This window comes from Lichenostomus cassidix, chromosome 2 (assembly GCF_008360975.1).
Source record: "Lichenostomus cassidix isolate B80296 chromosome 2, HeHo_3.0, whole genome shotgun sequence".
Lineage (NCBI taxonomy): Eukaryota > Metazoa > Chordata > Aves > Passeriformes > Meliphagidae > Lichenostomus > Lichenostomus cassidix.
In genome coordinates, this window is record NC_139482.1 from 122,590,481 (window position 1) to 122,607,444 (window position 16,964).

Sequence of the window (16,964 nt, forward strand, 5' to 3'; positions counted from 1 at the left end):
CACATTCCGGTGGAACTTCTGTGCCTCAGTTTCTGCCCATTGCCTTTTGTCCCATTGCCTGGCATGTCTGAGAAGAGCCAGGATCCATCCTCTTGACACCCTCCCTTCAGTTACTTTTCGAGATGGATGAGTTCCCCTCACACAGCTGCCTTGCCACTGGGGTCCACTGTGTCTTTGTCCATGTGTCCAGTCAGTCTTGTTGGCCTGAGCCTGGTCGGATGGACCCGACTGCCAGAGCTGAGGGGCATTAATAGCTGGTTAAAAGAGTCAATGAAAAACTTTGACTGAAGGCAGGGGTTTGTGTTCTGGATTGTAAAATACTGCTTTTATTTATTGGTGGAGGGGTGTGAATGTGTGTAGAAGTACAAATACTCACTGCATCACACCACAGGGTGGAATGGTTAGCATGTCTTCCTCGTACTTGTGCAGTAATGGGGGCTGTGGGAGAAGGGTGAAGCACTAGGCAGTATCTTGTTTGTTTGAGTCTTGGAAACTTCACTTGACATATGTAAAACTGACGTAAACACAACCAGAAACTGAATTTGGTGACTTTAGTTTTGCCAAAGCCAAAAAGATTTTTTTGCTTGAAGGCTTGTCGTAATATACATTACTACTGGTCTCTTCACCACTTTGCCCTTTGGTCTGCTAGAAGCAGCCAAATGCTGAAACAGGATACTCATAAGGATTATGCAAACAAAGGGAATATTTACATATAGAGAATGATATTGACATTTGCATGTGCCTCACAGTGCCCCCTCAAATGACACTGAACAAGGTTATATTAAGGCTTCTTTATTAGATTTGCATGCTGTGTGAATTATGACTGATTCTTAAAAACACAAAGTGCATCACTACTAAGCTCAGACACAATTAATGTGTGGCTAAAACTTGCAGTCAGCTTATGGTTGACAGTTAATGCAAACAACTGGAAGACTGTATAGAACCAAAATGCATTTAAAATATCTGGTGCTCAGCAATTGAAAGTCCACTCACATTTTACTTCAGCCAGCTTTTTTCATTGAAAACATCCCTTGAGAGTAATTTATCCTCTTTTTAATGTTAGCAGTCATATGACAAAATAGTTGCATGGGAAAAAATGTCTTGGAGAAGCATCTTAGCAAGTGTCTTAATTATTAGGTAAAAATAACTTTTTGTCTGACAAGTGAAGAAATGCTTGCAAAATACCAATATGGGCTTTTTTTTAAGATTGCTGTTATATAAATATTACAAAATCATGAAACAAATGTTATCAATAAGAAATATGTTTCTCTCATTTTTTCCCTGTTTTTTTTAGTTCATTAAAAAAAGGGCAAAAAAACCCTTAGGAAGCAAGGGTTAGCAAATATACCAGTACACTTACTGACTGCTTTTTTTTTCTAAAGTGACAAAGGCAAACCAGAGGCTGGTCTGACCTTTATGAAAGAACAGATCCATGGGGAAAGAAGTTTCTTTCTGACAGACAGGAAGCTATCCAATTCAACCATTAAAAGTAATGAAGGAGGATATTTAAGTCATCTGTTATCCCAGTAAGTCAAATGCAACCTCAGGCTGTTGTTTCTCTAAGGCTAAAAGTGTACTTACACAGAACATCTCACTTACAGAAACTATCAAATACTCTATTGTAGTAATTATAACCAAATAAGCTATCCATCTGTTAGTGTTTCGAGGTAATATTTTAATTTAAAATATTTATTGTTTTTCTTTCAGTATTTATTTTTTTCACTGTGCACATAATCCCAAATTTCACTCTGATTATTATATTACATAATTCTCTGTGTCTGCTCTATTTTGCAAGGCTCTCTGTTAATAGTTCGCTTATGATCCTTAAGTTCCCAATGCATATCTTGATATAAAAAATAGTTGTAGATAATCAATATTTACTAAAGCAGAGAGTGCAATTTAGAAGTCTCTGGTAGGTATAGGTGTAATCACAATACACCTATCACCTACTCACCTAATCATGATAGGTATAAGACAATAGTGCTATAGATCATTATGTAAACAGAAGTGGTTGTAATGTAGGATGGATGGTTAAGCTGTGAAATTAAGGAACCTCAGAATCAGCATGGTACATATTTATTTAGAGAAAAAGAAAATACATATGATGTAAAAAAGACATCCTGACTTTAGCAAGCAGAGAAGTGATCCAGAGTAGTAGGCACCTGTTAGCAGCTTGTCTCTATTTGTTGGTTTTCCACACAATAGATTGAATGGCTACACACTTTATCTTTTGTTTGTTAAAACTTCTCTTATAAAGGCAGCAAAACCCATGGTTGAAAAATGTGATTATTAAAAAAAGTATCGTGGCTTTATTTGTGCAGTGCTCTCATTCAATGGAATTCGAATGAAGTTTGAGAAAAACTGCAAGGGGAAGAAGAACTTTGCTATATAACAAAATGCAAAGTCTCAATATAAGAGCTGAATCATTACAAAAATGAAATTGCAATGCCTCAATACCCAGCAGAGTGGATGATGAGCAGAGTACAGTGGAAGGAAGGTAGCCTGGCTCTTCCACACCAACTCTGTAACCCAACTAAACAGTGCATTCTGCTGTGAAACTGAAGTGTAGAGTTAAAGGAAACTCCAGCTAAGCAATTTAAGTTAAAGCATTTTGGCACAAATCATTCTGATGTCTGTAGAACATCTCATATGTCACACATCCAGGAACTGGGAGCTCACTCAAGTTCACATATTGTGACTTCTCCATGCTGTCAGGTTGGGGATGGGGTAGGTGGAACACTCTGTCCCTTGCCCTGAAGTGAGATTGCACAGCGTGTGGATGTCCTGAGTGAGCCCAGGCTGCTCCTGGTCAGGCTGAGAATGTGACAGCTGAATATTGCAAAATGCTGGGAAGTGTTGATGTCCTGATGGTTGGATTGTATCCCCAGGCAATGGCAACCAGCAAGCAAGTTCTTAAACAAATCCTTTGTAGCCTTTGCCAGGCACTTTGGGCTCCCTCCAGGAATTTTCACTGAAACAGGACAAACTAATAATGATCACTGTTATAACAAATGGGGCTTCATTATGTGCCAATGGTGTTGATACAACTGGAAGCTTTCCAGAATTATTGGGGTTTATTTGCATGGCGTGAAAGTATTATGAAAACTGAATACAGGTAATAACATGGAATAGAAGTCAACTGAAAATTTTAAATGATTAGGTAAACTTGAAATTTTAAAAAATCTCCATGGAATATGAAAAGACTAAGGAAAACAAGCTTTTACCTAAAAGGAAATAAGAAAATAAAATCTATTCTGGAACTTATAAACAATGCCTTGAGAGATTGCTCTAATCTGTTCTGTAATAAAAGAGGACTAGGAGGCAAAAAATGTAAAAAACATAATGAAAATTGAAGTTGTCTTGAATTCATTGATGTACAGATAATAAGTTTTATTTAAAAGCATGGTTTTAAATACATTTACCAATAAACATTCCCTAGAAAACTCTAAAGTACACATTTATTGAATAACAACTTAGGTAGGATGACATATGTTAATGATTGGTGAAAACAATCTTAAGCTAAAAAGTCATCTTTACCAATGCATATACCAAAAGGAAATGGCTGGTAAAGTTGTATAAAATTACTTCATCTCTTTGTTTGTAAATATGTTTCTCTGTGTTAGATGCTTACTGAAAATGGAGCAAAATATTCTGAAGAAGGGAAAATAAATGATGGGTCAGCTGAATCCCTGATATAAAGCTCTCCTTTGAGTTCTTGACTGTGGGGCTAATGTTTGCTGGCTGAAATTACTCTTGCAGAGGTTTGAAAGTTGGGTGAATTCCTGATTTTCATGTGAAATTCTCCTCAGTTGTAATTGCATTAAATGCCACATAATGTATATACATGTATTTTTACGTGCTTTTTAAAAAATAATATAGCATACTTTGTTTCAAATGAACATTTCCTTAACAAGTATACATAGTAATGTGAGCATGACACGCTGATTTATCTGGCAGCATGAAATTAGTTTTTTGCTACAATATTTTATGTCTGTTGAATCAGACAAAATTATAATAGCTCAAGGGATTTTCATCTGACAGAGATACTTTCCTATATGTGTTCTTAAATATTAACATCATATTTTAATTAAATGTTGAGCAAGATTTTTTTTTACTCTTTTTGAGAGTAGTTGCAAGATGAAAGTTGAAACATGAAAGACAGTTTCATGTTATTTTAAAGTATTTATTACTCCTGATGTACTTTAGGAAAAAAGGAAGAAACGATAAAAGTTAATTTGAATGAAAAACATTGAAAGAGGAAAGGAGAAGAGTATGCACACAGCATTTGCAGTAATAATTTGTTCAGAATGTGTTGTGTTTGCCTGAGAAAGGATTTGTCTAATTACTGAAAAATAATGTACTAAATCTGTGATTTTAATCTTATAACTTTTCATAATGAAAGGAAGTAGACCATGTAAAGGTCTGGTTTAGCAGAGTGTGTACAATTCCTTTTTCACTATTACATTTTGTATTTTGCTTACAACAATTGGCTCAGGAACAAGGGCTTTTTTCACTTTTCAGTGGTGCATGTCCACAACTGCATGCTGTTGATTTGGCATAAGTTTTAGCACTTCTAAAACTTGCTAGAAAGTGACTGACTTAAAAAAAAGACAAAACAAAAAAAACACAACAAAAATCCAACCAAACAAAAAAGTGTTGGTATGTAATTGCATCCCCAGATTAAAATCAGGCTTCAGTGCCTTCTCCTTTCTGAGGGTTTTGTCCTGGCAGCACTAGATACTGACCGCTCCCTGGAGCACAGAGGATGTGAATGTGAATGCACACACATAGTCTTTCACAGTGGATCACAACTTCTGGCAGCAGCTAGGAAATTAAATGTAATCTCTTACAGTTTCAATTTTGTCTTATCTGTTGTGCACTGGAAAAGACTTTGGGTCCTTGTCCCAATGGACTGCCCCAGTCCTTATCTCACAGGGAGATAGGAAGCAATTGCACAGGACAAGCCTGACTGTTTACTCAGCAGCACAGAGAGCTTTACCTGGAATTATGCCTTATGCACGTGGAATAACTTTTTCCCCTTGCTCACCTCCTGAAGGTGATACTCTGCTAGCTGCCCACAGCAAAGCACTGGAGAGTCTTAGAGCAGCAGTGGGAAATGATGTGGAGGCACGGTGGGACCCTTGAGAGGGAAGCCAGCTGGGAGAGGGATCCCTGGGGAGATGAGGGTTTCTGAGGCCTCTCTGCCTCCCAAACTGTGCTACCCTCTCCCTGCCATGACTGTCCCACTTGCTAGAGAGTGGAGGAAAGGCAAGGGCTCGCTGTGTTAGCATCCCTTGCAAAGCTGGAAAAGTCCTGACTGGTACATAAATTCAGGCACCAGGAATCAGCCCTTTGTAGTAGACAAGAGCTTGTTTTCACATTTCTCCAGATTTTTGCACAATTGAACATTCCATCAGCTTTGTTTGCTGTGATTTCCTTTTCCTTTTCCTTTTTATCTTATTTTTTTTATTTGTCCAGCTGTTCCTCTTTTTGAACCCATGCTGTTTCTGAAGTCAAAATAATAAGTGTGAAATAAAATAGGTTTATCTATTCTAGAATATATTCAAAGTGATGAAAGGTTTGTTCTCAAGATGTTCATTATAGAAGTTGGCTCTTGCATTACAGAACCATGTAGTTTCAATGGTTTTATTCTCCAGAGCCAGAGAAAAACAGCTTTTTTCTTCTTTTCTAGGGCAGTGGAACTCAATCACATCCTCCAAAACTGCAGGTGACAGAAGGTGATATTTGGCAATGGAGTAATCATGTAAAAGACATGTCCTAACAATCTTTCAGCCCTCAGGAAACTTCATGTGTCATATGAGAAGAATTTTTCAAATTTTAGGTTGTTATTCTCAAGTATTTGACATAGATGACCAGAATGGCACATATTTTTTTGTCAGCGTCACAAAATGTAAACATGAATTGTTAAAAGTGGCCTATGTGCACTCTAGTGAGCTGGAAGGTGAAAAACTAAGGTCTTTTACTGTGACCATGGAAGATGCTTCTAGGTTTTGAATGGGAGGGAAAGCACGTATGTCCCCTGTGAGCCTTTCAAACCATATTAAAATTCCTAGATTTGTCTAGCTTTTTGCTCTGTAAACCCCAAGATTGATCCATTTTCAGGTGGGTCTGCTTGCAAGGAGCAAGCCTCATTTAGTGCACTCTTCTCTCCTTACAGTTAAAAATGAGTCCCTGCTCAGAAGGGTGTTAGCAGCACAGGTCACTTGCACAAAACCCAAAGTGTCTTGTCCACAGGTTGCTCACAGCCCTTTGTTTTGGGTCTACAAAGGAAGGTCCCACCAGCAGCACTGTTCAGCTACACAGCTGCATTCCAAAGCAGTACAAGGTACTGTTCCATGCTCTATAACAATTGTTTTACTCAGTTGAGCTTCCAGTACATTTTTAGGCTCCCAAGGTTGGAGATGAATACTTAACTGCTGCACACTGCAGATGACAATGAATTTTTGCATGTTCATTTCTACAGTATTGGTTTTGCATGTGTCTTTAATTTAGACAGTCTTTGCCTTAGCATTTTCACCCTAGTTCTAGCATTTAGGAAGGAAAGGGCAGTTTCAACACTGAATACACAGGGATTATAGACCACAGCTGGCGGTGCAGCCATTTCAGGAATGGCGACCATAGTTGTGAATATGTTGCCTTTTATACTTCCCAGCAGCAAATGCACTGATTGTTCCTGGAGACCTCCTGAGAAACAAGTTGCCAACTGACTTGTGATTCAGCTTCAATCTGCGGGAAAGGAACTTTTAACTTCTTTTTTTGTGTGCTTTTATGCATTTTTAAGCTTTACCTGGAGATGTTTCAGAAGTTGTCCTATATGGCATTCCTCTGACCTTGCCTCAGGTTCTGTTCTTCCTTGAGTGTCTGCTGGAAATAAGAAGCCATGACTTCCAGCATGTGCCTTACTAAAGCCTGTAGCTCTCTGACGACTGGGAACCTTCATTGTGCTACTTGACCGTGTAATTGTGCCTCTGCCCAGCTCAGCTTCACCCGTGTTAGCAGGCTCCTAGTGCCCTGGCTGGGCAAAGGGGGATTTCTCTCCTGGTGGGGTGTGGCTGGACCCTGGGGTCAGATCAGACAGCCTCATGCTTCTGGAGCTGGAGTCCCACCTGTGTCTGGCCACAGGGCTTTGCTGTGGGAGGTGGGCTGTCAAACTGTAATTTCACAGAGTCATACAATGGCTCAGGCTGGAAGGGACCTTAAAGTTCATCTAGTTCCACACCTCCTTCCCAGGTGGAGATAGGTTTGTTCTCATGTGATCAATCTTTTTATAGTAAGTGCTGCCAAAGAGTCTGTGATCTGGAGAATGTACTCATTTCTCTCAATCCATTTGCGGTAAAAACAACCCAAACAGGATGGGAAAAGTATCCTGGCAAGGTTTCTGGCTTATCTGATTCGTTGATTCAGCATTTCATAAATAAATAATAATTTAAGTATGTTTTTTCCTTTGTAAACAATACTGGTCTTTTACTAGCAAATGGTTAATTTGTCTTTTTTTTTCTTTTGACTGTCAGTTGGGGCCAAGGCATTTGCATAAATATTACTATTTCTGGCATGCCTAGAGACTCTTCGGGTTTTGTCAAGAACAAAGTGCTTTAAAGAAATGCACAGCCAAAGATGATTAAAGATCTGTGCACACAATATGTGATAGATTTGTCAGCAATTAATTTTTTAATAAAAGTCACAATAAATAGAGGAATCCTCTTAAGATGTGCTACTGGAAATCCCATAGGTATTTCAATTTCTTGAACACTTTGCTGTGTGAACAGAATATTCATTTAAGTGCATGTATTTTTGTGTTGGTAATTCAGCCTGAAAAGCAAACTGTTGGGTTTTTTCCTCCGTTCACACATGCCCTTGAAGTATTTTTGGCAGCAATACTGGGAAGACAGTCACTCCACCAGTGTTTGATTCTTAGTGCTGCATGACAGAGAATGGGGGTGTTTATGGTGACTTAATGGCAGCATTGGAGCAGATGCTTCACATCTCCCAGCTAAGGGAGCAAGTAATTCCTGCCACTCACATGGTCCCTCTGATTAAGTGCTTCTTGCTGCTTCCAGGAAGCCATTTGCTGCCCTGCAGTGTTCTCTGATTCGCACACACTTGTGTGCCTCTCCATTTAATTTGTCTCTCCCCCACTCAGCCTGCTGTGTACCGTAATAGGGAAGAGCAGACTTAACCTCACAGTGATCTATTATGGCCCAGTGTTTCATAGACAGAGGCCAGGACTGCTGCTGACTCTGATAACTTTAGTAATAATATACTGCAGACTCATTATCTAATTTTTCATCTTTAGATTGATCTTGATTAGGAAAAAACAAACCCACATGCTGTGATTAGAACAGTCCTCAGTCTCTTTTAGCACAAACAGGGTTAAATGTTGAAGTGAAGGGACATACTTTTAATTTTATATCATGGAATTACAAGTGGTAACAGTGATGACTGTGTAACTCAGGAGGTGAAAAATGACCAACCAGTGATGAGCAAACACTGGCAGAAAACATAAAACCAGACACATAATTCACAGGCCAGACAGCAAGAGATAAGACACTGCATACGAATAAGAATATGTGGATGTGAGAGCAAGCAAGTGCTGAAGAAGAGGATCTGACTGCTTCACTGAAAGTGCAATTACACAGAAAGCTCTTCTGACTGCATCTCATCAGTAGCTACCATCCAGTGGCATAAAACTGGTTAAAAAAATACAAACCAAAAAGCTGTACGAAAATGGCAGGCTTGCTTCCAGAAAAAATAAATAACAATCAGTTAAAAATATCAATACATAACATCTCCCTTACAAATAACTAGCTTTGTTCCTGTTTCTTCCTCAGAATGTTTATTTTTGGCACAAATTTAGATGTTTTGTTCTGGTTTCAGCAGACCATTTGAAAAGATTGTGCATTCTGGATAGCAATCACCTAGCTATTTTGGCTCACTGAATATACCTTAAATTAAGTAAAAATAGTGTTTCATCCATTAATTAGTATGTATCTTCTATTTATATCTGTTAAAAAAATCACTGAAAACCAGACTACTGGTATTTCTTGATTATTATTTATATCCTATGCTGTAATAAAATGTAAGTCTCCGTTTAGTCCTTTGGTAAAAGATCCTTATGTGCTGTCACTGCAGTTATGACCTGAAATAAGAGCAGTATTCCAGGTTCTAAGGACTTTTTTGTGGCTGCAGAGAAGACAATGGGGATATTCCTTCTGAAGCTGTGTGAGAAAAGAGTATGGGGCCCAAACTGAAGTGAGATTGTTTCACCAAGAAGGAGCGTCAAACTTTAAAATTGATGCAAACATTTTTTTGGTAAATTTTTCTCCTTTTTTTTTAACCAAGTGCTTAAGTTCAGGTTTTAGGGTTGATCTCTGTGGTTCTGTGGCTTAGGATCAGCCTCTAAAGGCTACTGTGTACCTCAGCTCTCCTAAGAAACCTTGCCTGCAGGATCAGCATGTAAACCTAAAGGAGCCACTCGCTCTCAGAGGACCTGGGTGTGGAGAGGACCTCCTTCCTCTCCTGTCTAATGCTGGTGGTTCCCAACTGTGTCAAGTTCAAGATGACTGGATTTTCAGAAGCAACAAACTCAGATTATGCTTGATCCCCTTAGAAGATCTTTAGATCCAGACCAGCAAGAGTTCCTGTTCACCTCAGTCAGTACTTTTGCCATTGGTTTTGGTATTGCTTGTCTATACTGCCCTATTTGTTTCAGTAATGACTGCTATTTCCTAGTTAATGTACTGTTTTTTTTTCAAGAACAGACTTTAAAATGTATATTTATTACGGATTAAGAATACTTGTTCTCCCAGAGTTGCAAACCTGTCAGCAAAATGTTTTATTCTCATGCCCAAAGCATTCAGTGAAGGACAATTTATGAGTAAAATGCATAAACATTTTTCATCGTTCAGATTGCTGAGCTCTGGGTCACTTCACTAAGTTTGTGGAAGTAGCTGATTGCACTCTAGATTTGTAAAGCCAGACTGGATTTCCTGCTTATCTGTTTACTTCAACTGCCTTTGATGATCCAGCACATATGGCCTGATGCAGTAATACTGGGTTACAAGCCATCTAGTTTTTTTATGCTGGAGAAAGATTAAATTACATGACTGTTTCACTCAGCCATTATAAAATTTGGCTGGAGTTTTCTGCTGTCTTTCAGAAGAAATTGAACTCCTCCAGTGAAGGCTTCTCCACGCTTTTGCAAGTTTCAGGATGATGGATATTTAGTTCCACAGGTTTCATTTGCGTATTTAAGTACAAATACAAAGCAGTACATACTCAAATGTATTCTCTGAAGGTTTTTAAAATTTATTTTTATTATTACTATTATTATGATTATAGTAGTGCTCCCCAGCTGGTAACACTTACATTCTCTGGATCTGATTTAGTCAAATGCCAAGCAAACAGATTCTTAAGTGACAAGCTCTCCATCCAGAAGTCTCCTGGCTCAGTTTTCCAAATTACGTATCTGAACCATTTATTTTTTAGTAGTGTGGCTAACAATAGATTTTAAAAAATTTTTGTAAAGCACGCAAAAGTGACTGAATAAAATATAAATATAGTTTATAAAAATAGAAGTCTCCATCAGGATCTGCTATTCTAGCATTAAACAATAATAATCAAGCTCCTAACCTATTTCAAGCAGGTAAGTAATTTTCTAAGTAGACTTAGACTGATGTGATTAGGTGTAAGTAACTGCAGATATATGTGGGAAGGACTTTGTGTGTGGGACTGGTCATACAGTTAAATTTCTTTTTCTGCATATGAAATATCTAGGCTGTAGGTGAGCAGGCATGTTTTGCATCTGTAGAAGACTGAGAATCCAGGACAGAATAAGTGAGTGAAGTCCATAATGACACCAAAATATCAAGTGATATTGTATTCTCTATCCTCTTTTTCTTCCAGAACACTTGGTTCAATACACCCCAAATAATTAAACACTCCCTTGTAAAGCACTATCAGCATTGTAATCATAATTCTGTCATGAAATTCTAGTATTCAGATTAGGAAAACTAAATATTTTTTAAAATTAGGCAGAAACTTGATATGATGAAACAAACAAAAGCTGTTAAACTAATTGCAAACTGGAATATATGTTTGACAGTATGAAAATTACAAGCAAAATACAATTAATAACTTGAATAGTAACAATCTGATTTTACTCACTATGCAAAGTTTAATTTCCTATCTTGTAAATAACAAACCTCATAAACAAGCCAGCAGCTAGATTGATATAATTAATCAGTTTTTATAAGTATGCTGGTGCTGGGTGACCAGTTTTAAACAAGGAACATAGAAAATGCTTAGAATTGGAAATGAAAAGGATCCATCTTATTCAATATGAACGAAGAGTAATTTTTTCCTTAGCAGGGTAAAAAAGCCTTGTGGAGGTCACTGTGGAGGAGCTGCATTGCAATCAGCTCCTTCAGTACTCATGTGGCTAGTGTCATGATATCTAATACTCCTTCTGCAAAGCCTCTGATGCTACTGCTTCAGCTGTGGACCATTTTACCAGCAAAATCCAAGGTGCTTCTGCATCCCATCAGCAGGGCTGCTGTCACAGTGCTGAGAGTGTGCCACTGGTGACTCACAATTGGCCTTGCAAAAATTGTTCCAGGGGAAATGAATCCAAAGAGAAAAATGTTTGAGGTTTTGGTTTTTTTTTTTTAAATTTTTTAAAATGGGTGGTGGTGGTGGTTTTTTGGAGTATTTTTTGTGAGGAGGAGGTTTACCCAAAAGAAATAGTCCCAACTGTGGACTCTGGTCAGAGCGAAATTCCAGAAAGGAGCATTTGGAATAGTTTCCTTTACAAAGCCATCGTGTCAGTGGAATAATAGAAACATTAGGTTGGAAAAGACCCTCAAGATTATCGAGTGCAACCATTAACCCAGCATGGCCAAGTCCTGCACTAAACTGCGGCAGCGCGGTATCGCAATTCAGGAACGACCACCCCACGCCGCAGTGTGGAGGGGCTGCCCAGGGCCAGAACACGCCAGGCAGACACGTGGCTGTAGCAGGCAGTGGGGCTGCAGGGGACGCAAGACTCCGTGAAGGTGTGGCGATGGAAGAAGTGCAGGATCACCATCTGGAGTTTCCAGGGATTTATTAAGGTCCACAGTTGAGGGTCAGAGGAGGGTGGAGAAGGATGGAGAGGCGGGGGAGGGTTCAGGGTGCTGGAAAGCCAAGATGGTGAACCCCGAGTCTGGCTTCCTCAGCGGGTTATCAGGAGAGGGAACAGAGGCGTGGTTACTCAGAAGAACCAACTAGGGGAAGCCAGAGGGGAGGAGCCAGGGAGGAGAAAGGGGTAAACCAATAAGATTACAGCATGGGATGGTACAGGTTTCTGCTAGAGAGAAGTCTCTAGAACACCATCAATATGCAAAAAATCTTATAAGCACACTACAGCACTAAACCATGTCCCTAAATGCTACATTTACATGTCTTTTAAATACCTCCAGGGCTAATAATGTCATTGCATGGCCAATTGAAACACCACCTGAAAAATTACCTCACAAACTGTTGACTCCACTACTCACTGATGTGTAATATAAAGAATATGAGTTTCTATGATTATTATTAAATTGATTTTTACATGTCAATATTCTGGTAGTTGCTGAAATCTCAAGTTTATTTCTAATTATGTGTTTGATAAAGTGGTGGGTTTTTTTCTATACGTTGGACTATTGACATGTTTTAAGAGGAAATACAGCACCAGAATTTGCCACACTCCAGTCTTGAAGGACCAAGTACCATATTGTGGGACACACAATAATGGTATTAACAGAACAGATACTATGTATGTTTTCCACATACTCCTAAAAAGCTTTTCAGCAAAATATATTGTCATTGAAGAAGCAAGTGGCCCTAGCTTTTCTGACAGCTCTCCTAGAATGCCATTAGAAACTTACGATGTTTTAGTACAAGCCTTTAACCTAAAAGCAGAAAAGTGTTGGAAGAAAAATGCTGCAAGGCCACCAAACAAAAAAAATCTCCACAGACCGATGCCTTTCATTATCAGAGAAAGCTGACTTTAAGTTGAATTCTTAATTAATACTTCAAGTCATCTTCGAGCATTTAATGCTGTTTCACCCATTCTATTTGGAAGTCCAAATCCTGATCAGTCACTATATATGAATTTCAATCCAAGCCATCTTCACCCAAAGGGCCATTTAATAGTTGTACTTTATTAAACATAATTTTAAAAAACTGATACTCTCCCTATAGCCCACTTCCATGTACAAAAAGCCCTAACAAATTGAGAGGGGGAGAACAAAGGCAGCTGGTAAGGGTCAGGATGTGGAGTTGATCTCCTTTCTGGTGCTGAGGGCCTGGCTGCACTCTTGTATAACTGATTTTATGGACTCCTGGGCTAAATGTAGGACCTGCCTATACCTAATGAACCTTAGAGTGTAATCAAAAAGACAAATATATGTGAAAATATGAAGATTTTTTTTCTTAGAAGACCTTTGGGTACTCTTGCAGTCTTTGGAATCTTCTTCTCTATCTTGATAAAATCACTGTTGTATGCAGCAGAGTTTGCCACTGAAACTGTGTTCCAACCTAATATTGTAACCACAAAAGTCTGAGTAACAACCCTGTTTTATTCTATACAATGGGTAGTGTCTGTACAACAGCATCTCTGAGGGAAAAGAAAACAATATTCCAAAGACACTAACATAGGTTAGTTTAACTTAATCTCTGGCTTCAGCCTACAGTTCGTGTCAGAAAAATATATTCATATGAGACTTTACTGTTCTCAGAATAGCCCTTGTCAGGAGTTTGAAATGTCTGAAACAAGATAGTCAAAGAATCCTTAAAAATGTACTTCAGCGCTCTGATTTTTCTTCATATTTTGGAGCTTTTTTGAAAAAAAATCAGCATATCTTTCTGAAAAAGAGCTGAGAAACAAGTCACATGAAACCATATTTCTTCTCTTGGAAACTACCCCACTGGGTGTAGTTGACACTACACTCTTGGATTTTGCAGCTTGGGCTCTGAAACAGTGATCAGCATCTATGGACCTGTTTTACAAAATTAATTTTAGCAAGGAAAAGAACAGCATATTTGAATTGAAAAAGACCTTTTACATTCTTCCCTGTTCCACCTCCTATAAATGCAAGCTCATTTCTTGTCTTCTTGCTCCATAAATTGTTGCTTAAAATTCTAGGGCTTTAGATCTCAGAAAACTGCAGCAGAGCAACACTTTTTCCACCTGCACTTTGCTGACTCAAAAATTCTTCCTAATTAGCTGTGCACATTGATATGCTGTCATACTGTACTATCTTGTGTTTCTCTTCTTCACAAGGAGCGAGAGTTTTTTACAAAATTTTTCCCATTAGTAACTATTTTCAGCCCTTACCTGTGTGGTCCCCAAAGACAGTGAAAATATGGACTTCATTTTTATCTACTTTTAATATATATTTTTTTAAGAAATGCTGCACAACTATGCTTTCATATTCACAAAAATGTCTGTAATATGACACAAATATTATGACCATAACTTTTTAAACAACTCACATGCACATTTTCCAGTTTCTTTTGAATGCAGAAATAATTGCCAAACTACACTTTCTTTGCACAATGAGATACTGATGTGTTCATAGAGTAATTTATCCAGCTTCCTCTGATCATTCTCACATGTTCATGTATATATCCTTGCCCCAAATGCTGTTCTTGAGGTCCATAATTTCTGGGTTCACACGTGTTGGCAATAAACTAATATTTTACTGCTTCTGGAGACTTCAGTCAGGTTTTGTAGTAATTTGCTGTGACCCTCCCTCTACAGGCATATGGAAGCACTGTGAACATGGGTCTGCAAGTGGTCTTTTGAATCAAAGGGGTTGATCGTTCATCAATTTGAATCTATAGATAGGTGTAAGTATGCAGCTATTCATGCCAATATAAGAACAATGAAAATTGTGACATCTTTTGAAAATCTCAGAAATTTTTGTTAAACATATCTTCATTTACAAATAAAAAATGCTCATTAAATTTTAAGGGATTAAACACTGAGTTTCTGCCTTTATTGATTTCAGCTATAGTCTCTCTGTCATACACTTTGAAATACTGACCTGCAGCATTTGGATAACAACTGCTTCACAGAAAGAGTGCTCACTGAGCCTGATTTCCCAGAATGGCTGCAGGCAAAAGTCTTTCATATTTGCACAAGTAGATTTCATGAGTGTGTGCACAAACTGTATCCTAATGTGGCCATGGGGACAGCGTTCATAGTGACAATCAGTGCAGCTCTACAGAAGCATTTGGAGAGCAAATGAGTGTGTGCTGAGGTCTGACACTGACACCATATGCACTTTAGGGCAAGTTTACTTAACAGCTTCACAGACTGTGGACCAAATACTTTAGGCTTTGAAGGAGCATGCTTTGGGGACACACTACTCCAGATTTGCTTTCCTCTGAAAGAAATTTCATCTGGGCATTCAGAGCCTGGTCTCTGTGTGAATCTAACTGGTAAGTGAGGATGATCAGAAAATTCATCTCAGAGGTGCCATCCTGAATTGAAATAAGACTGAAATTCAGGACATCCTGAGCTAGTCAAGCATCCAATTGTTCTCTTCAGCAGGCTTGTCATACCCAATTCAGGAACATGATGAGTCACAAATGCAAAATGTTCCAATGTCTGTTTGCTTTATTTTGCCATATGTGGGGTTTGGAGGTTTTGTTGTTGTTGTTATTTGGTTGGCTTTTTTTTTTTTTTTTTTTAATTACATATTCTCCAGTGTCTTGTCTTATCTAGAAGAAAAGGGAAATGCCCTAAGGGGCCTAGAGTACTATTGTGATCAGCCAAATTTCTGGATGAGTGCTTTGAAAAATAGCTCTTCCTTTGCTAAAACAATGGGTATACTCCTCAGCAATATTGTGCAATCCATCAATTCTGCATAGGTTTATGGATTGAAAGGAAGGCTAGGGAGAGGGAGCAAACAGAAGAGGAGGACTCTAGTTAGGCAGTAAATGCTATGAAATCCCTTTAGTTCTCACAGTTTGAAATATGCAGTGTAAGATGTGTCATTTAGTCACACATGCACTGTCAGAGCACCCTCAGGGAGCATTAGTTTGGCATTGAAAGTAATCTTAGTGATTCTGCTCTGACTTAGGAAGAAAAGGCTGAACCAGACAGGGAACTTAAAGCCTTTGCCAAATCATCACCCACTTTAGAGGATTTTTTTAGAAGCAAAAAGAGGAAAACAAGGGAGAACAAGATACCCAGAGATGTTCTTTGCATGTTTTAGGACTGATTTTGTAGTGTAAATTGTATTTTAATTTATGGTTTATATGAGCTAGGAGAATCCTAGCTCCTACCTGGTTTCTCCTCCTTTCAGCAAAAGGAAAAGAAAGTAATTTTCATGCCACAGTTCTTGAATTTGAAAATGAAAAAGGCTATTATTTTCCCCAAATTTAATGAAGTGCCAATCAGCAAAGCATTCAAGCTTTGTCCTAGTGAGTAAATGCTTCAATCTTATCCTGAATCAAGGCCAATAAACTGTGGTGTTCAAAACTGCTGCATATCATTACATGTGGTTTTTCATAATGATAATAATAACCCTGTCACAGTATCTTTTCTATCTTAGAACTGAATATTATGTTGGAAGTTTATAATATAATTTGATGTTAATATTAACACCATTGTGGTGGTGGGTGATACCACCTCAGGAACAGCTGGGGAGCCAAGTGGTTCCAGTACAGCAGGGTTTCACTGGTGGCAAAACATCCCAGTCGAAGTAACACGATAAGTCCCTCCCCAAATTATGTAAATCCCCCTGGCTGTAACCTAACCCCTGACTCATCCCTCCCTTCTCCCCATTGGTTGTAGTGTTCCCCTCGCCTCCTCTCCCCTGACCCCAGGTGATCCCTATATCTAGGGACACCTGGGGCTCATCTTCCTCTTTCACCCTGGAACCCTCTGGAATAAATATCTGGAACATCCAGTT

General features: G+C 38.6%; 1 long non-coding RNA gene across 1 annotated transcript in view; it reads left to right on the forward strand.

Moving 5' to 3' along the window:
• The window catches only part of LOC146442155 (uncharacterized), a 32,730-nt gene extending 17,706 nt beyond the window's left edge, over positions 1-15,024 (forward strand). Inside the window, exons 5-7 of the long non-coding RNA XR_014850169.1 lie at positions 1,383-1,489; positions 11,389-11,667; positions 14,804-15,024. This is a non-coding gene — a long non-coding RNA (uncharacterized LOC146442155). The remainder of the gene's footprint in view (positions 1-1,382; positions 1,490-11,388; positions 11,668-14,803) is intronic.
• The last annotated feature ends 1,940 nt before the right edge of the window (positions 15,025-16,964 follow it).